Genomic DNA, 16,551 nt, shown 5'->3' with positions numbered 1-16,551 from the left:
CGTGTGACACACTGCTGAGATCCTGGATAGCTCGCTGCACAATGCTGAGCTGCTCCTGGAACACTGCAGCTAAAGAATGTGTATTACACCATAAATATTCATCATCACGTTTGCAGTCAGCAAGACCTTTGGGCTCCATTTACAGACTTACATTGCAGGATTTTAGTTCTTACAGAATTTTAACATTACTGAAGACTGAGAAAAGAGCGCAAGTTTGATCACAGAAGCTGCCTTGGTGTGTGGTGCATACAAGCTAGAAAGGTATCTTGTGGCATAAGAAACTTGAAGGAGGTATGGTGCATGTACCAGTGTATATATACCAGTATATAAACCAGTGCAAGGAGGAGACCCTGCAGCCACTGGGCAGCCTGTGCTCTGTCACCTGCACTGCATGGAAGTGCTCCCGGTGCCCAGAAAGAACCTTCCGTGCTCCAGTTTGTGCCCATTGCCTCTCACCCTGGCACTGGGCACTACTGACAAGCCTGGCCCCATCTTCTCTGCACTCTCCTTTCAGGTATTTATGGACATTGATGAGATCCCCCTGAGCCTCCTCTTCTCCAGCTGAGCAGTCCCAGCTTTTTCAGCCTCTCCTCACAAAACAGGTGCTCCAAAACCTTCACCATCTTGGTCGCCCTTTGCTGAACTCTTTCCAGTATATCCAGGTCTCGTATTGGGCAGCCCAGAACCGGTCCAGAACTGAGGCCCAGAGATGAGCCTCAGTAGTGCTGAGTATACCTCTTTTGACCTGTTGCTGGCAATGCTTGGCCTGATGCCACCCAGGACACCACCAGTCTTCATAACAGCAAGGGCACATCACAAATCTTCTTTCCAGCTGGGTTTCTTGGTTTATCTTTACTCATGTTGTTTTCAGTAGTCAAAGAAGGGCTTTAAAACACTTAGTGTATTTATTTCTAACCTTAGTTTTCAAAGGTTAAAATAAAAATAAAATGCACTAAAATGCAAACACAGGATTTAATCTTTTGAATGGATTAATGCCAGGAAGGCATGTATTTAATAACCACATGAAAAATATCCTTTTAATTTCAATTTGCCTGCAAACAGAGTAAGAGAGCACCAATTCACTTGCAGTACGAGAGCTGCCAATGGTGAGCTGTTTCCCACAGCTGGGGTGGATTTGCTGAAGAAAAAAAGCCTTCCTGGCTCAGAAACTGCTGACTCTTGTACCTGGAAATAGCACATCTTTTTGCCAGTCAGATTAGGAAATGGAGAGGGGATGTTCTGGTTTCTGAGGTGCAGCAAGACATGACCAATAAAGCAGAAGAAATGTCTCCAGCATGGAGAATTGGATACCGCAGGCCCGTGGCTTTTTGGCCAGCCTTGGCACAGGGACTTCCCTTTTGCCCACCATGATGCAACAGCAGAAAGGACATTGGTGCTACAATGCCAGCTGTAGGACTCTGCTTGGGCAGCTCGTCTGCAGCAGACTCCCAACAGATGTTTAAACAGGCTGAAAGAAAGACTAACACTGCCTCTAATCTGACACAAAGCACAGATGAGGGGAATCATGCCAGGATAAAGGAAGGTGTGAAGTTAATCATGCTGGCAACCTTATCCCCCATGGGAACATTTCTCTTCCAATATAGGTAGTGGCCAGTTTCAGCACAGTTGTTTGTGAAGAGAAAGTCTAACCTGAAAAAAAAAACCCTCTTTATCGTGTAATAAGAAGATTCACATGGGAGATTGCACCAGTGTAACTGCGGCAACAGATCTGTAATTGTGGCACTCTGGCTACACATGCAGATGTGAGCTGGCTCTGATCTGTGCTGCAGTGTGGGAGAGGGAAATAAGCCCACTGTGTTTGAATAGGTGGAGTTTGGCCTCTTCTCCCAGGTAACTGTGATAGGACAAGAGAAATCACCTTAAGTTGAACCAGGGGAGGCTCAGGTTGAATATTAGGAAACATTTCTTAGAAAGAGTGGTGAGGCGCTGGCACAGGCTGCCCAGGGAGGTGATGGAGTCAACGACCCTGGAAGTTTTCAAGAACCATGGAGATGTAGCACTGAGAGACGTGGTCAGTGGGCATGGTGGGGATGGGCTGATGGTTGGATTAGTTTCTATGATTCTAATTACCCTCTGCATATTGTCAAGAAGGAGGAAAAAAAATGTTGGTAAAGATGAAAAATCAGACATTTCCTTTTTACCCTTTTTGCTCTACAACTTGAAACAAAATTATTTGATGTAAATTCACTTGCTTTATAGGACTGTAGTATTCCCAAAATACCATTTGATTTATGGTTGAAAAAGAATACAGAAACAGATTGCTTTTTCTTTCTCTTTTTCTCCACTCATTATTACACTAATGCAATCATTTTAAATACTAAAATACAAGAGAAGAGAGATCGCCTCTTCTCGCTGAATCAGAGGTTAGAGGTTAGCGATGTAGGCTAAGCCTGGTTTGCTGATATCTTCTCTAACAGCTCGTTTCCAATCCCCAAATCAGCTGTCCCTCATCACAAGCACATTGCATCAGACTCACGAGCACGTTGGCAATTTATCAAACTACAGATCACATCCTGTCATCTATACTCCTATAGACTTTGCTCCGTATCTAAGTAGAACAACTTGCGTCGAAGCACAGCCCAAACAACCATTAACTTCCATATGGACATATCAATTACAGGCGTGATGAAGTCAGTGTAACAAATGCAATATACTCCAAAGGAGAATCTAATCTTACATGTTCGTGAAGTTCAGCACTGTCTTTGGGAGAACCAGGTTTCATTCTACATTCAGTGGACTGTCCGTGTAGCAACATTATACACATAAAAATGTGGCTATTATAGAAACATTAACAGTACAACTTCTGCAAAACAGTGCAAGGCAGCCCTTAAAGTCTGAGGACCTGGTCTGTCATTAGGCCATTGATAGCACAGAATCATAGAATGGTTTGGGTTGGAAGGGACCTTTAAGATCATCTAGTTCCAAACCCCCTGCTATATAAAACTCAAATTAAGAAATAATCTCACTGCTCTCCTGATGAAGGCCATAACCAAATAAAAGCAATCATTTGGGCTGAGTGAAATTTTATTTTTTTTCTTGGCAGAAGTACATCACATTTTTCCCTCAAACAACACTTTTCACCTACGCTATCACAAGTAAATAGTGCATGAAACCAGGAGTGCCTGTTAAACCACTTTTCTTACTGAAATATTTAATACATTTGTTAGTTAACAACTTCCATCCTCCTTCATTAAAAAAAACAAAAGGTGACTGCACAATGAATGAAAATGAGAGAAGTCAGATGTTGAAGCATCTCAGAAAGCTTTATGAATGGAAAATACTTCTCTCTTAATGGTTTTACACATTGAAGAACAGGGCTTCCACTTTCAGCACGAGGCAGAAATGCCTGGCCAAGGACTCCACCATGTATGATACTGTCTTTGGGGAAGATCTGCTCTTTGTGCACAGCCTCACACAGAATATGGGTTATCACAGAGTATCCACAGCAGGCACGACACCACAGGCAAAATCAGGGCCAGCTGAAAAGCCAGTGAATCCCGTTTCCAGTGATCTTGTAAAGTGCCCCAGGATACACACGGAGGACCTGCGTACTAGATGACCATGACAATGTGCTGCCATGGAACACTATTAAAAAAAGGTGAAATCCTAGGGCAAAAGAACAGGAGGGCTGAAACTCAGTGGTACAGTATGTTTAAAGCATGAAGGAGCCAGGAGAATCATGGATTCATTTAGGCTGGAACAGACCTTCAATGTCACCAGATGTAACCATCAACTTGATCTATGGAGTCCCATTACTAAATCATGTCCCATTGTGCCACTGGAGCCACTTTTTACGTACATCACCTGGTCCTTACCAGTACATAAAGACACAGACAATTTCAGAGAGAATTATGGGAAAGAAGTGTTGGCTTCTGCGGTGGAACCCTACTCTTGACCTGGGGACATCCTTGAAGGTCTATATTAGGAGATTTCCTATGTAAGGGTATATAACGAACATCTTGAGATTTTTTTTCTTTTTTCTGAGTGAGTTTCTCCTCATTTGATCATCTACAGCTCTGGATGCCTACAGCTCCTCACAGGGAGCAGAGGGGCAGTGACAGGACCTGAGGCAATGGCATGGAGGGTCAGGTCAGGGTTAGGGAAAGGTTCCATGATTTTATGGTATTCCTCCCTTGTTTGAGTGGGGTATGCTTCTGAAAAAAAGGGGCTGGTGGCAAGGTGCTGCTAGTTGAGCAAGTTGTCCCTGTGACCATGGCTGGAAGAAGTATCAGCCCTGCAGCCTCTCCATGCAACGCAGCAGAGGCACAGCGCCGTGTGTGTGCTGACTTTGCATGCGGTTGTGCCAGTGACGTGAAGCAGGCCTGCAGCTGGAGCCAGCCGACTGCCCTCCAAGCAGAGGAGACAGCAGGGACAGAGATGACTCTGATATGTTGGTATGATTTTTGAACTGAAGAGTGATGACAGCAAGCAGGAAATCAGAACTCGGACCTGTTGTGACTGGTAGGCAACATACAGTGTCCTGCCTTTTGGACAGAGAGCAGAGTGGTTTGTGTCCCTCCTCTCCTGAGGGGTTTGCCAAGGCTTATGCTATCCTGCAACCAACTGCAGCTACTTCATCTCTCCCAGAAAAATGTTTGCTTTCTGCCAGGTGCCTGTGACAGCAGTTGGTTGCTATGAATCCGATGCAGCTATCACAGAAGAAAATCTCTTTCACTCATCCTCACAAAAATCAAAGGGTGAAACAGTCAAGGTGTAACCTCCTCCTCCCCTTCCCCCCCCCCAGGCACACATATACTTCTCCATATTCTTACCTAAATGCATCCACTCTGTTCCCAGACCTGGCAAATCCCATTCACTCATCCTCGGAAGCCGCAGGAGCAGCCAGCATTGCTCACAGCCGACTCCTCCGTCTCTACCACAAACTCCCCAGTCTGCCAGCATCTCACTGCTGCAGCCCAGCAGCCCTCCACTGCTCCCTCCCTTGCTGCGGGGTTTGTACTCGCATGGTTTCATTCCCCCACGTCTGTCCTGCCTTCACAGGACTGGAGCTCAGAACACCCTCCCCACGCCTCTAAGCTGGTCATCTATTTATGACTGGGGGTGTTTTTTATCCAAGCTATTGTTTTCTCTTTCCTGCCTGGCTTCTCAAATTACTCCAGCATAGCCTTCTTTAACTCTGTAATCCCAGTTTGCAACACAGGGCTGGGCAGGGAAAGTAAATCATAACTGACAATCACAAAAGCCAAAGCCCACCACATTTAGGGTGCTTTCCCCCTGTTCCTCAGAAGTCTGAAAAAGCCACACAGTGAAGGTGTGCCTGAAACCGAGGTTCCTGCCAAAGCCCGAGCATGAGATGTGGAGGCTCCAGCGCTGAGTCATGCTGCCGGGGAAGGAAGCCTCCGCTGAGCTTTAGGTTTTATGATGTTTTATGAACAATCAGCCGTGCTGAATCCCACAGAGGGGTTAAGTTCAAGCATTAAGTCACTGTGTGCTCAGATGGAAATGAGTCGCAGGGTGTTTCACCACGCCTCTGCTCCTCCCTCGCCAAGAACTGGCAAACCCTTCAGGTTTTTCTCTGTAAGAACTGGAAATTGCCAAACCACTATTAAGCCCTAAACTTATGCTGCTGGAGAGAGGAAACTATTTATAGAACAAGCAAATGAATGAGTTTGCTGGACCTAATTCATATTGGGTGACTTCAACAAGTTATATAAGGGCAGAATTTAAACCATTACCTTGAAGAGTTCTCAGTCTTTTTTCAAGTTTTCCTGTTGTTTTGCTCTCCTCTGTGCTGATTTTAGAGCTGGGCACTATTCTACAAGAATATTTTAAGAGGTAAATGTCTGATATTTGCTTTATGTTATCTCTGGCCTGTCAATGGCACTCTCAGCAGACCTTGCCCAGAGACCCCCTGCAGCCAGTGGGCTACACTAGCCTCCAAAATCCAAAGTGCCAGAGACCCCTCTTGTCTTCACATAAGCCTGATAGTGCACTGATGATCTTAGGAAGGATGGAAGACACCTTCTTCTTTAAAAAACGTTACACAGCTTTCATAACAAGTATAGATCAAATATCGTGGTTAATTATATCAATTGAAACTCAGAACTGAGTTCCAGAAGCCCAAAAATCATGGATGCTCAGCTCTTCTGAAATGTTAGTTGCCTTCACGTAGCTGTGTTGATAAAATGCTGGCCAAGCACAACTCTGAACAATTTTAGCTAAGGACACAGCACACTTACAGTCTGGAGGAACACAGATAACTGTTTTCCCATTGAATGCGGCTCTTGCAGACTGCTGAGGCAATAAGCAGCCCCAGGTGCCAGTGCAGCCACAGCTTTCCAGGATGTCCCAACAACGCAGAGCTCTGATTTTCCAGTGGGAGAAACAATCAGTGTTGTACTAGACAAGTGTATCCATACCAACAGGCAGTGCCACTCCCCTCTTGTCACAGAGGATTGCTTTTCTTATTTCCCTGAGGTATGTCAAAGCAATTTGTGACCTCTGCGTTGGAAAAGGGTCAGCATGGCCTTCAAAAGCATTTCAGCATCCAGCTGACAGTCCACAAATCGGTGTCTGGGAGATGGTGTGCATTTAGAAACACTGCAGCTTTGCACAGGATAAAGCAGCAGCTGAGTGCTGGTTTTGGCATCCCTGCCGGCCCAGCTCTATGCGCAGGTTGGGCAGCAGTGCTGGGGTCACATGCAAGGTGGGCCAGATTTCCTCCAGCTAGCGCAGACAGGGAAGTGTTCCCCGGGGACTGCTTCGACTGTAATATTTCCTCTGTTGTAAATAACACTTTGGGCCCTAGGAAAGGACTTGCTAAAAGTATCTGGAGGGTGAAACGTGCTTTGCTTTCAGCTTGAATAAGCTCTCTCTCCTGGTGTCAGAGGCCTTCTGCCTGCTCAGAGATACCAACTGCCTGGCTCCCACAGCCTTCAGGGATGCTGTTCAGGTAATAACAAGGAATTGAGTCATAGAATCATAGGACATCCCAAGTCAGCAGGGACCCACAAGGATCACTGAGTCCAATCCCCAGCTCCACACAGCACCACCCCAAACCCAGACCCTGTGTCCGAGAGCGGTGCCCTTGAACTCCAGCACTCGGGGCTGTGCCCACTGCTCTGTGCAGCCCGTTCCATGCCCACCGCCCTCTGGTCCAGACCCTTTCCCTCACCCCCAACTCCCCCTCCCCCAACACAACTCCATGCCGTTCCCTCCGGCCCTGTCGCTGTCACACAGAGCAGAGCTCAGCGCTGCCCTCCGCTCCCTGTGAGGAGCTGCAGCCACCATGAGGCCTCCCCTCAGCTCCCTTTGAGGAGCTGCAGCCACCATGAGGCCTCCCCTCAGCTCCTCTGCTCTGAACTGAGCACACCGAGGGACCTCAGCTGCTCCTCACACACCTCACCCCCCAGAGCCTTCCCAATCTCTGTAGTCCAACTGAGAGTCTGAACTGTGTAACGTCTGTTAACATGACCTCTATTTTTTTCACAGAATGAGGGAGTTTTAACATTTGGGAACTTCAGTTCTGCAGGTCAAAGCAGATCTTCTGCAACATAAAAAGGAACTGAGCAGTGTTTCAGGCCTAAGACTCAGACAGTTCTTCAGGGTTCCCAATGATTCTAGTGAAAATGATGAGTTATAAAGCAATTCTTGGCTTGCAATTAAATATCTTAAATATGTGTCACACCATAATCTAAATCATTTAGATATGGTGCTGGCATGCATAAAAAGCTAGGCAAGGAGGTGGACTTTAAACAAAAGTAAGATAATGCAATCAGAAGGAAAAAAATAAGGAAAAGAAAAAAGTATTAAATGAAGTGTTGGAATAAAACTTTGATGCTTAACATGCAGTTTTAAGAAGCTCTCAGACAGTGCTTGAAGCAGGGGTTAAATCTAATTCTTGAATCAGACAAAGCCTGACAAATTCTGTGAGAGAAATGTGATACTTCTCCAGGCTGGAGGACATTAGCAGCACATAGCTGACATCTCCGCAGAGGCAGCTGATGAGAGCAGGGCTGCAGCAAACAGCCTCCTTGGCTCTGCAGCCAAAGTGCGAGCAAAGATTTCCTGTGCTCACAAACGCAGCCCTCTCTCATGCTCCCAACACTGCTTCATCAGAAAGTTGTTCGTGTCCTCACTCAGCAGCTCCTGTAGCTCTGGGAAGGACTGGGCTGAGACGGAGGTATGGAAGTGACTAAATAAACAAATAGAGGAGTAATCACAGGCGCACAGCGATACTCCCTCTGATATGCCAAGCACAGTCATGATGACAAAGTGATAGAAGCTTCCCAAAGATATCACACGTAGGTCATCAGCGCCTGTTGCACAGCAATGCCTGAAAACACAAACAGCTCCACCTCACATAGCTGCCTTTGAGCTGTTTATACGTCTCCTAAGTGCAAACCAACACATGCAGGCGAGGCAGACACACTTTCATTGCTGCAGTGAGAGTTTTAACATGGGTTCAGCCTCACTGCAAAATGAGGACAAGAAGGAAAACCGCCAAGGTACTCTGTGGCAAGGGCAGTGCAAATTAGCGTGCAAGTTCTGCTACCGGGATTATAATGGCTTTAACAGGCATGATGCACATCCTAGAAATGCTTTGACAGAGATTAGATTTCAGCTATAAAGTCCAGATTACTTGATGTCCTTAATTTCTCTGTTCAATTAGGTTGCTGTGAAAGGTGGGGAGGCTTCTGTTTTCCTTTGCTTTCTTTGAGCAGGAAAAAAGCAATATTCCCAGCTTTATTTTACATAATGGTAGGATGCAGTGCTGTGGCCATACTCCTCTCAGCTAAAAAGCTGTCCTGGAACAGGCTACTGTGCCTTCTCAAGCTGTCCTCACAGGGAACTTCAAAAGAAATGTCCCTTTAGTATACATGCTTCAAAGGCAAATGCTCACAGAAATCAAATGGTATCCAGAGCAGATCCATCCTTGTATATCTATATCCAAATTACCATATGAACTAAAATGCTCTTGATTATTTGGTGGTGAAAGCTTCCAATCTGAATGAGAATGAGCCCCTTATTTATAAATATGATGCATACAGCATACCTTAAAATGTGTGGCAAACATTCCTTTAAGTATGCTAGGAAACTTCTGCTCAGACATTGGAGAATATCAATGGTAAAATTCACATGGGAAGGTAGGTCATCCAATGTCTTGCATTCAGGGTCCAAATCTACTGCTGGTCCAGCCATTTTTACGTGAGAGAAGAAACTGAAAGGGAACAGATCTGAACAGAAAATATTTGTCCCCAAGGCACCCTCTCCTTTGCAAATACAGATCCTCAATCTCTGAGTGCAGAAAGAGAGATGCTGCAAAGGGCACACTCCCCATCTCCTGCAGATGAACATTTTAAAGTTTGTCTGTGTGCCTCAGGCCTGTGGCTTTGCAGGAGGCTCACAGTCTGGCTGGTGCTGGCTCCAGACCCAGACCTAACTGCAAAAGAATGCAAAGAATGTGGGGAAATGGAACAAAAGTGATCTCCTACAGTAATAGATGAGCCAAGAGAGAGAGCTTGCTTTCTTTCTCTTTCCATGCCTGACTCCAGCTGGAGTGATGTCAGAAGTGTAAGAGTTATATATGGTACACAAACAGCACTGAGATTAATACTCAATACACAATAAACAACAACAGTGTCCAATGGGGAATGGCAATTCCTTCCCCGTGCACTGAGGGAGGCACTTAAGCCTAAAGACTGTCACAACAGTGGAAACTACAGCTTAAACATGAATAGAGGAATGAAAAAGGGCAGCACTGCATATTCAGATGTAGTTTTATGTCTGCTCAAGCAATGGAGGCAGAAGCTCATCCACGTCCTCCATTTCAGTCTTATGAACTGAGAGAGAGATCAGTGTCATTGAATGAAGGATGTTGTCCTTGTCTTCACCAAGGATGCCTGTGGGAGAGCTTGTGAACTACTGTTAACTAGGCTTGCTTCAAAAAATAAGTAACTTATTCCAAACTGACAGAGGTTTAAACTCTGTCTGGAGGCAGACTGGTAAATGGCTGGAGGAGTCTAATCCATTCAGCATAAAATTAGGTTTTGACCTCAACAGGCTAGAAAGGTGGGCCTGGGTGAACCTGATGAGGTTCAATAGGACAAAGTGCGGAGTTTTGCACTTGGGCTGGAGGAATCCCAGGCATCCATACAGACTGGAAGGAGCGGTCCTTGAGAGCAGCCCTGTGGAAAAGGACCTGGGGGTCTTGATAGATGAAAAGCTTAACATGAGCCAGCAGTGTGCTCTTGCGGCTCAGAAGGCAAATGGTATCCTGGGCTCCATCAGAAGAGGAGTGGCCAGCAGGGACAGGGAGACGACTGTCCCTGTTTACTCTGCTCTTGTGAGGCCCCATCTGGAATACTGCGTCCAGGTCTGGAGCCCCCAGTACAAAAAAGACAGGGAGCTGTTGGAGAGGGTCCAGAGGAGGGCCACAAAGATGGGCTCCAGGAGACTGGAGCACCACCCTGCAAAGACAGGCTGAGGGAGCTGGGCTTGTTCAGCCTGGAGAAAAGAAGGCTGCACGGTGACCTCATTGCAGCCTTTCAGTACCTAAAGGGAGCCTACAAACAGGAGGGGAATCAACTCTTTGAAAGGGTTGATAACAGCAGGACAAGGGGAAATGGTTTTCAGTTGAGGGAGGGGGGATTTAGGTTGGATGTCAGGGGGAAGTTCTTTACGGAGAGAGTGGTGAGGTGCTGGAACAGGCTGCCCAGAGAGGTTGTGGATGCCCCATCCCTAGAGGTGTTCAAAGCCAGGTTGGATGGGGCCCTGGGCAGCCTGGTCTAGTATTAAATGGGGAGGTTTGTGGCCTTGCATGTGGCAGGGGGGTTGGAGATTCATGATGCTTGAGGTCCTTTCCAACCCTGGCCATTCTGTGATTCTGTGAGGTGTATCTTTCTTCTGAAATGGCCCCTGATTGTTTTACTGATGCTCCAGCTTAATTTGCCAGCTACCCATTTTTTGCTGCTACCTGCCTGTTCGGTGCTGCGGCAAACAGCTGAGGGCTGTTCTGCAGTATTCCAGCTGGAGGCAAGCTGATTTGTCACTGCCACTCCATACTGAAGTCTGGAGTTTACGGCCTTTTGAAAAGACTGTCTCTTGTGCCCATCACTAGTTGGTGCTCAATGCAGAAAGAAAGAAAAAAAGACTGTAAGGGTAATAAAAATAAAGAAAATAGAGCTAGGGTGTGAGAATGGTAATAGGGCATCAAGAAAAGCAAACACGGCCTGCTACTGCACATTATGTCTGAAGACTGCTCAGGTTCTCTGAATCCTTGCTGGGCATCACTCCGCAGACAGGGGAAAGGTCCAGAAGGTATCATATGATACATTAAACAGCAAATGTTCAGAGCCTACAAAAATAACTCCTCAAAACGAGTAAGATCACAGACAACAAGAAATCGTCTGCATCCCTCCAAAATGACCTTCCACATCCATCACAATGTTTGTTGCTTCCTCCTTCACTTAGCTGATTGCCTAAATGATGGAAAATTACATCAGTCAAAGAAATCTACAGAATCATAGAATGACTTAGGCTAGAAGGAATCTTAAAGCCCATCTAGTTCCAACCTCTGCCATGGGCTGATTAACCCCCACCAGATCAGGCTGCCCAAAGCCTATCCAACACGGTCTTGGCCCTTTCCAGGGATGGGCACCTACAGCTTCTCTGGGTAACCAGTTCCAGTGCCTCACCTCCCTTATAATGGACATTTTTTTCCTTATATCTAATCTAAACCTAATGTCTTTCAGCTTAAAGCCATTACGCCTTGTCCTATCACTATATGCCCTTGTAAAAAGTCTCTCTCCAGCCTTCTTGCAAGCCTTAATGTACTGAAACACTGCAATAAGGTCTCCCCAGAGCCTCCTTGTCACTAAATAACCCCAACTTTCTCAGCTTGTATTCACAGGAAAGGTACTGCAGCCATTTCTGGGCTTGCTCCAACAGGTCCATGTCCTTCTTGTGCTGAGGGCCGCAGAGCTGCATGCAGCGCTGGTGTCTCACCAGAGCAGAGCAGAGTAGAATCACTTCCATTGCCTTGTTGGCCAAAGGCCAGAGACAGCTAAAGCAAAACCACATCAGTTGAAGGGAAAAGTTATTTTATCCTAATAGTGCTTACTGAACAAGGGGAAAACAAACAAACAAACAAACAAACAAAAAAAACCAACAACAAAAAAACAACTTCTAGAGACATGTTGCTGGCTTACAATTAAATTAACGCCCTCAGCTTTGAGCCAGCATCAATTATTGTGATGAGGGAAATCGCTGAGCTCAGGCACTGCAGACACTTGCCAAAAGAAAACAATTCTGAGAGTTGCTATAGGGAATTTCTCTGCAGCTTTCCTGTCATTTTGCAATACTTCATGCTGGCCTGCTGGACTTACAGGAACTTATGCCAAATCTAGTGGTCCTTGATAGTATGGAGGCTGTGTATTGACCCACCTCTCTGGTGATGCTCACACTGGGTGGACGTGTGCTTGTCTTTGGTGTGGGGGCATATTCTGGGGGAATAGAATGTATTTTCATACTCTATCCCTATGCTCATTAAAAAAAAATCTGATCTTGACTGCTGGCAATGTGCTTGGCAGTGACATCCTTCATAGTGAGAACAGCCCTAAAGCTGCCCACTTACTAATTTACCTCTCTTGCACCTGTCTGCCTTGTACTTAAAGCAGCCATCAACCCAACAGAGACACACACACACACCAAAATATCTCTCAGGTAACAGCCCTCTAGCCTTCTGCTCCTTCCCTGGATATCTAAACATCCATGGTATTTTCAAAAAATGGCCAGAAGAGCAAGGCACTCCCTTAATACAACAGGCCCAGGGGGCCAGCAAAAGCTGGGAAAGACTAAATCCTTGTAACTTCAGATTTGTTTATGTCTAGAAAGAATCTCTGAGTATGGTGATGCAAATTTGAGGAAAAGACAAAATGATAACTGCACTGAGCTGATCCCTACAAGATGAAAAGCAACTTCGTATTCTTCTCTTTTGTGCAAAACATTAGTACAATAAGAAGAGAAAGGCAGGAAAAAGGCTCGTACACTGTAGCAAAATAGCTCTTGGAGTCATGCAGGGGTAGATAATCACCCTGGAGCCCTCTGCCTTTGATACTCCTAACATTTTGCAAATGCTTAATACTGATTTTTGCTCAATGTTTAGCACGATGTACTCCTTCTTATTTATCAAAAATCACTAAAAAATATCTTCAATTTCACAGAAAGTATGATTAATTCTCCACATAGAAAAAGGTAAAATGTACACATGAATCATGATAATAGTACCCCAAACACAAGTAGACATGTAATAAGCTTGACTAATGCCTTATATAAAGGCATATCTATTTTTCACAAGCGGCTATTTGAGTCACACCAGGAGCACAATCCATTTCTGATTCTGTGCCCCTGAGAGCACACAGCATTTCTGTGAGGGCTCCTTATCTGACTGCTTAGGGCGTTCTGCTAGTATATCCACTGTCTCTTCCCACACCTGCACAGGACCTTCTCTATGTTTATGTCCTTACTAAATCGCTGCAAAATGCGCTCAGCAGTCACACACTAGTATTTGTGTCCCATCTCTACCTCAACAGTGGTATTATCTGTCTAAACATGCTTCTTCCAGATCATTTAATTGTCCTTAAAAAGCTACTCAGGCCTCAGGAGAAGGCACTATTTTGCTATCTATGTGCAGAACAAAAGACTGAAGTGAAGCAGAAGCTTTCGAATAACCAGAACAACTCTACAGAAGTCACTGGGATTAGGCTGCTTGGCAGGATTTGTGCTGCATCCCTTGTATATCTTCAAAACACACTCTGCACACCTAATTAGGTCTTCTTCAAGCTTGGGACCTTGGAACAGATCTTCTTTAATACTTTCATTAATGACCTTGGCACAAGAAAATGAAAACATACTAGTGAAACCAGAGCACATTACATTCTAAGTTTCTGTCATTGCAAAGGAAGATCAATTTTTTTAAATCGGGTGGGCTAAAAGTAACACAAGCAGGATAAAACTGAAGATCATGAAGTATAAGGTCATGTACCTAGTGATTAACACCAGAATTTCTGCTATCATTGGCCTTGTGAAGGCCATCATTTAACAGCAAAATAGGAGTACCTGATATTTCTAACTAAGTATGATGTTAAAATTCCTTACTAATGTGATGCAGGGCTGAGAAACTAAAGTGTGATGCCAAGAGGGTATAAGAAGATTCATTTTTACCAGTAATAAAGTGAATGTGTCAGCACTGAAAGTCCTACTGAGGTCTCTTTGGGATGCTCTAAGACGCCAAGCATTTTTTGTTGAAAAAAACAAGTTCAAGTTCAAGAGATGCTGTGGCTGCTTTGGCAGAGAGAAGGAGGGAGATGCAGGCTAGCATACAGGTTTAGGCTACAGTTGCACACAGTTTGAGTGAATCACAAGGTTCAGTTGTGGCATTTGAAGCAGAAGCTGTCAAGCAGGCATTGCCCCCACCTGGATGTGAGCACAGAAGTCCTCTTGTGCTCCGCTGAGCCGGCACAGGGCTTTCCAGTATCCCTCTTATTGCCTTCCCAAAGGCATCCAGAGCATAATTCTACTGTTTGTAATTAATGACAAACCTGAGAAGAGAGAGGCCTGCCCAAATGGCTCCTGCAGAAGCTGCCTTAGTGAAGTGTTGAAAAGTGGATCTTCCTTGCCAAATTGCACTAGACATACCCATCTAGTTCCAACTAATGAAATAACTCTTTTTTTCTCCAGTTTCTCAGCAGGGAATTCTATCCTGATATTTTGATATCTGATCCCATTTTCCCCATGCACTCACACATTTCTCCTCACACCCCAACCCATACCTTCCACAAGCTGCCTGTGAACATCTGAGGGATGACATGAATTAAAGAAGGAAATGTCTCACATGAGGCTCTTACGCTTAAACATGGGCATTAAGTAGCCCTTTTGCAATGGAACAGCATTGATATTTCAGCAGCACAAGAACAGTGGAAGGCCCACATCTGACATGGGGCCAGGCAATCATTTGGGAATGCGAGAGATGTCAAGTCTTAGTCATCCTAGGTTGAATCTCTGGGAATATAACATTATCCAAAAAAAGAGCTGAATTTCTAGGGATTATGAGACTTCCATACTCCTCCATGCTTGTTGAATGAACCACAGTAATGACAAGCAATGTGCAGAAATATCCCTTTCTAGTAACAGACTGGCAGGAGAAAGGAAAAAATGGCACAGAATGACACTGATCCCAGCACAGGCTGGTCCACTTTGTACAATCTCCATGCATCAGAGAGGCTTGTGCATACTTCAGAGAACAGAACATGCACCCATCACCTCAGCCCACACTTCACCTCCCATTCAAGACTTCATCTGCCTGCTGGTGGCACCTTGGTGGTTAGATTACAGATACAGCAACTGCATGACTCTGTGTGCAGGAGGAAACACTCACCTGTGGGCTCCATTCCTGTAACTCCTACAGGTTTCTTGGAACCACTCTGAGATTCTGAGGCCAACACAGCTGCTCACAGTGTGATCTTTTATCCAAACTGGTTCTAACTTCACCCAATGCTATGATCTACAGGAAAAGATTTTTTTAGTTGCCTTATCAGCTATATTAATGTCTGCTGTTGCCACCGATGCAGGCAGAAAAGTGGGAATATGTGCTTTACTTTCACTGAGGCCAAAGATTAACTGCACAGTGCCTAAAGATGCAGACTGCTGCTCAATGTCTCGACTAATGATCTGGAAAAGTGAGTGAGCAGGGTGAATTTGCAAGTGACATGATGTTATTTGACAGTCAAAACAGAAGCCTGAGATAAGGCTGTGAAAAACTGCATACAGATCTAACAGACGCTGGTTGAATGGGCAACACAAAAAAGGAGGAAACTCCATGTTATCAAGTACAGCCATGGAAAAAATATTTGAGTATTGATGTGGTCAGCAAAATAAGAACATTTGCACAATGTTCAGAAACACTCTAAAGAGCTGACAAAGTATGAGAAAGTATTGGACAGAGAAAAAAAGAAAGCATTAAACCACTGTCTAAATCAATACGGTCTCACCTTGCAGTTGGTGTTCTGTTCCAAGTTTCCCATCACAGAGATTCATGTGCAACAGAAAGTGTCCAGAAAGCTACAATAGAAGAATTTTAGATGCAGGGTTGGACTGACTCAGATTATATAAATCTTACAAGGAGCATACAAGAAAAAAATCTTAAACTAATTAATTAAATACAGAAAACGCACACATTAGCACAGGCAACGTTTTCCTCTGATTTACACCACATGAAAATCTGACCTTATCCTGTTAGTGTGAGTCACAGGGAGTTTGTGCCCTGTAAAAAGAAAGCACTAAATGGCTCCTGATGACAGTCATTGTATCTACTGGGCTCTGCAACTAGTGTTTGCTCAAACCTATTAAACTGCTGTGTGCCAATAATCATAAAGTCAACTGCATCAGCAATGCAGAATATTCCTCTCCACCTGAAAGATGTATGATTTTGAATGAAAGTATGTGTGATATAAAGGGAGAAAATCTAGAGTAATCAGGACCCTGACAAATGATGCTTTAAACATTATGAAA

General features: G+C 44.9%; 1 long non-coding RNA gene across 6 annotated transcripts in view; it reads right to left on the bottom strand.

Moving 5' to 3' along the window:
* Window positions 1–6,040, bottom strand: part of LOC146545090 (uncharacterized) — a 51,152-nt gene extending 45,112 nt beyond the window's left edge. For 2 of the 6 annotated variants that reach the window (XR_014881609.1, XR_014881608.1), the window contains exon 1: window positions 4,794–6,040. This is a non-coding gene — a long non-coding RNA (uncharacterized LOC146545090). The remainder of the gene's footprint in view (window positions 1–4,793) is intronic. The other 4 variants (XR_014881612.1, XR_014881611.1, XR_014881613.1 and 1 more) reach the window with 4 other exon arrangements.
* Between the last annotated feature and the right edge of the window lie 10,511 nt (window positions 6,041–16,551).

Source organism: Meleagris gallopavo, chromosome 2 (assembly GCF_905368555.1).
Source record: "Meleagris gallopavo chromosome 2, MGAL_WU_HG_1.1, whole genome shotgun sequence".
Taxonomy (NCBI): Eukaryota; Metazoa; Chordata; class Aves; order Galliformes; family Phasianidae; genus Meleagris; species Meleagris gallopavo.
The sequence above is the reverse complement of the archived record's forward strand: the minus strand, read 5'-3'. Positions and strand labels throughout refer to the sequence as shown.